This window comes from Mastomys coucha, unplaced genomic scaffold, assembly GCF_008632895.1.
Source record: "Mastomys coucha isolate ucsf_1 unplaced genomic scaffold, UCSF_Mcou_1 pScaffold5, whole genome shotgun sequence".
In the NCBI taxonomy this organism is placed as follows: domain Eukaryota; kingdom Metazoa; phylum Chordata; class Mammalia; order Rodentia; family Muridae; genus Mastomys; species Mastomys coucha.
In genome coordinates, this window is record NW_022196911.1 from 90,513,545 (window position 1) to 90,518,021 (window position 4,477).

The 4,477-nt window shown below is 43.8% G+C and overlaps 1 long non-coding RNA gene across 1 annotated transcript; it reads left to right on the forward strand.

The window, feature by feature from the left end:
• Window positions 1–1,486: 1,486 nt before the first annotated feature.
• On the forward strand, window positions 1,487–2,224 carry LOC116078990. Its single transcript, XR_004113697.1, has 2 exons — window positions 1,487–1,529; window positions 2,041–2,224. It is a non-coding gene; the product is annotated as an uncharacterized LOC116078990 (long non-coding RNA).
• The last annotated feature ends 2,253 nt before the right edge of the window (window positions 2,225–4,477 follow it).

The window sequence follows — 4,477 nt, forward strand, 5'->3', positions numbered from 1 at the left end:
CTCTCTCTCTCTCTCTCTCTCTCTCTCTCTCTCTCTCTCTCTCTCTCTCTCTCTCTGCAATGCTCCTTAAGTAGAAGTAGCTTCCCTTGAAAGGTGGGACATATGTTATTCTGTCAAATCTTTCTCTGATTTGTCACTTTGCCTCTCAATTAGACATTACTTTCAAACATGGGTGCTTCTGTCTACAAACTAACTTTACCTTCATTGTTTGGGATTAAAGGTGTGTGCTAAGGGCAGAGCTACACCACACCTAGAAACAAGTTATTTTCAGCAAATAACACAATCTCCGGGATCACAGAGTGATCAAATATCCTGCAACAACACAGAATTTTTATATGAGGGAAAAAATAAAGTGAAGTAGCCTATTTTTAAAAAGAACCTGGAAGAGTAAAAGCCTTAGAACCCGTTTATTTAAAATCTCAACTCTTACCTCGGGGAAGTAAGAGAGAGTTTATTCTAAGCCAAATGTGAGTTACCATGGCCTGGGGACATGGAGTCGGGGTTGCTCAGAATAAGATTCTGCTAAGGGAGGTGGTGCATGCCTTTGAGGCAGAGGCAGGAATATTTCTGTGAGTTCGGGGGGCAGTCTAGCCAGGTATCAAGCTACATAATGACGAGCTACATAATACGATCTCAAAAATAAACCAGAAAAACATGCTACCAAAAGAAAGTCATAAATTAAGACTTAAGGCTTTTGCCAAATACTTGGATGGGAAAGGAGATAGGCTGGTTCCAGCAGACACTGAATAAATGGAAATCATAAATTAGGGCATCACTACTGACATTAGTGGGAACTGCAGGTTACAGCACAGAGCAGGAAACAGCTATGGGCTTCAGAGATTGTGTGACAACATTCTTAACTTCTGGGGTAATGAAAGGTAGTAGTGGTCTGAATTCATTCCAAAGATTTTTTTTTTATTTGTTTGGTTTTTTTGGGGGGTGGGTTATTTCTTTTGGGGGGTATTTTTGTTGTTTTTGGTTTGGGGGGCAGGGTTTCTCTGTGTAGCCCTGGCTGCCCTGGAACTCACTCTGTAGACCAAGCCAGCATCGAACTCAGAAATCTGCCTGCCTCTGCCTCCCAAGTGCTGGGATAAAAGTTGTGCACCACCACCACCCGGCTGTGTTTCTAGTTTTAATTTGAACTCAGGACCTTCGGAAGAGCAGTCAGTGCTCTTACCCATTGAGCCATCTTGACAGTCCCCAAGGCAGGATCTTTTTTGTGAAGCCCTGGCTGGCTTGATTTACTATGTAGCCCAAGCTAGCCTCAAATTCGCAGCTCACTTCAGCCTTTGCCTTCGGAGTGCTAGGATTGCACATGTGAGCTACTGCTGTTGATGTGCTCTGCCAGAAAATGGACAAACACATTTCTGTCTTTTCACAATCAGAATTAATATGAATCACAGTGTATTCAATAGCAATAAACCCACAGGGAGCAACGGTTCCGTTGGCAGCAACTTATGAAATCTTGTTTTCTTTGACAGGCTGAAGAAAATACAAGTTCTTGTGTGCTGGTGTTTTGGGTTTGTATGGTATGTGTATATATGTTCATATATGTACACGTGCACACAGAAGTGTGGGGGCCAAAGTTTGAGGTCAAGCATCAGTTTTCTCTCCACCTTTTTTCTTTCTTAAAATCTTTTCTTTCACCGGGCGGTGGTGGTGCATGCCTTTAATCCCAGCACTTGGGAGGCAGAGGCAGGTGGATTTCTGAGTTCAAGGCCAGCCTGGTCTACAGAGTGAGTTCCAGGACAGCCAGGGCTACACAGAGAAACCCTGTCTCAAAAAACAAAACAAACAAACAAACAAACAAACAAAAAAATCTTTTCTTTCTTCTTTGATAATTTCATGCATGTATACACTGTATCTCGATCCTACCTACCCACCCTTGGTTTTCCCTCCCACTCTCCCAGGATGGCCCCCATTGTGTCCCCTCCCATCTTCCTACCCTCTCCTCTGTTTTTTCTCTATCATAATTCACTGGGCTGGATGTGTGCAGCCTGCTGGAATGTTGACTGATCTAATTTGCCTTTTCTCATCCAGGTTTGATGCAGGTAACCACATCAGTGAGTCTGTGAGCTCATGACTAGGCCATGGCCTGAAAAGAGCGTTCCGCAGCCCTCTTCCACACTCCCCGGCTCTTACAGCCTCTTGTTCCAGTGTTCCCTGACCCTCAGGATTGGGGAAGGAGGTACAATTGATATAAATGTCGATGATATCAATGGGACTGAACACTCCACAGTGAATTATTCTCGGCACTTAGACCAGTTGTGACTCCTTGCATTCCACTGGAGAAAGCAATCTTTCCGGCTAAGGTTGAGAGCCATACTAACCTCTGTGTATAAACAGAAACAGTTAGAAATCAGTTTGATTACCTGTCCATTTAGTAAGACTGACAGTAGTAGCTTTGACTTTAGGGTCCACCACCTCCCAAGCCATGAGCTTTTTAGCCAGGGTTTACAGTTCCTGGTGTGAATTCCCATCTCTGGAGCAGGGCCTCAAATTCGAGTCAAAAGCAGCTGGCTGCTCCTGTAACCTGCGTGTCAGTATCGCGCCGGTGGGCACATCTTGCCTGCTGGGTTGGTGCTCTGACTTTCAGAGTTCACTGCTGGGTGATGCCATTTATAGTTTTACTCCCTAGCGGCCTACATGGCACCTTGGGAGCTAGCAGATCTGAACTCGGGTCTTCCTGCTTACAGGGTAAGCACTTCATGGGCTAAGTTACCTCTCCATCTCAATCCTAAATTAATGTGTGATTTTTTTCAGATCACACATTACATATCACACACTAAAAGAAATTCAAGTAGATGCTTCAATATAAAGGCTTACAGACCTATGAAAACTAGCTAGTGAGAAGAAAGTTTTCCAGGCCAGTTCTAAATAGATTTTTCAATGTCCTATACCAAAATGTGCTATATCTTCAGCAATATGGCCTAGCCATATTGCTCCTATGCTTCTGGTAGGCAACCAAGAACAATGGCAACAAGCTATTCTGCCTTCTGAAAAGTTATAAAGTCTGATCTTTATTTATTTCATTATTTTGTGTGTATAGATATTTGGCTACATGTATATCTGTAAACCATGTACATTCCTGCTATCCAAGGAGGCCAGAAGAGGATGTCAGATCTCCTGGAATAGGAGTTATGGATGGTTGTGAGCCACCATGTGGATGCTGGAAAACAAACCCCTGGTCTGCAAGAGCAACAAGTGTTCTTAACCACTGAGTCATCTTTCCACTCCCACTCCCCATCCCCATTCTTTGATGGGATCTCACACTGAACCTGGAGCTCACTGACGCAGAGAGACTGAATGGCAGCAAGCTCCAGGGATCTTCCCGTCTCCAAGCACTATTTTTTAAAAAGATTTATTTATTTATTTATTTATTGTATGTGAGTACACTGTAGCTGTCTTCAGACACACCAGAAGAGGGCATCAGATGCCATTATAGATGGTTGTGAGCCACCATGTGGTTGCCAGGAATTGAACTTAGGACCTTTGGAAGGCCCGTCACTGCTCTTAACTACTGAGCCATCTCTCCAGCACCCTCTAAGCACTATTACACCTGGCTTTTTACCTGTGTGCTGGAGATCTGAATTCAGGTCTTCGTTCTTTTTTTTTTTTGTTTTTTGGTTTTTTTTTTCGTTTTTTTGTTTTTTGGTTTTTGTTTTGGTTTTCTGAGACAGGGTTTCTCTGTGCAGCCCTGGCTGTCCTGGAACTCACTCTGTAGACCAGGCTGGCCTTCAACTCAGAAATCTGCCTGCCTCTGCCTCCCAAGTGCTGGGATCAAAGGCATGCGCCACCACCACCCGGCCAGGTCTTCGTTCTTTCATGGCAAACACTTCATGGGCTAAGCTATCGCTCCATCTCAATCCTAATTAATGTGTGGTTTTTCAGATCACAGATTACATATCACAAAGTAAAAGAAATTGAAGTAGACGCTTCAATGTAAAGGCTTACAGACTGGCTGTAAAGAGTTTACAAGGCCTTAGCAGAACTCAAGGACTTTCAAAAGTGTCCCTACAATCTCAATTAACCCCCAATAAATCTATTGAATGGCACCACTTCTATTCCTAAGAATAAGTGATTCATCCATCTATGCCTCCTGGGTGGTGCCAGACAGATGACCTCCTTCAGCATCCACTCAGGTGTGGAGTTGCCCTCCACCTTCACAATGGAGTCAGAAACTGCTGTGAAATGGAATTTTTCAAGGCAAGACCAGGCCTGAAAAACTCCTGCTTAATACTACATGGAGTAATTCCAGAGCAGTGCGAATGGACAGATGTTGCTTAAGGTTTCTACAGTAAAACACAGAGCACAGCACTTGGGAGGCAGAGGCAGGCAGATTTCTCAGTTCAAGGCCAGCCTGGTCTACAAAGTGAGCTCCAGGACAGCCAGGGCTTCACAGAGAAACCCTGTCTCAAAAAACCAAAAAACAAAACAAAACAAAACAAAACAACCACAGATCAGTTTTTTTACATTT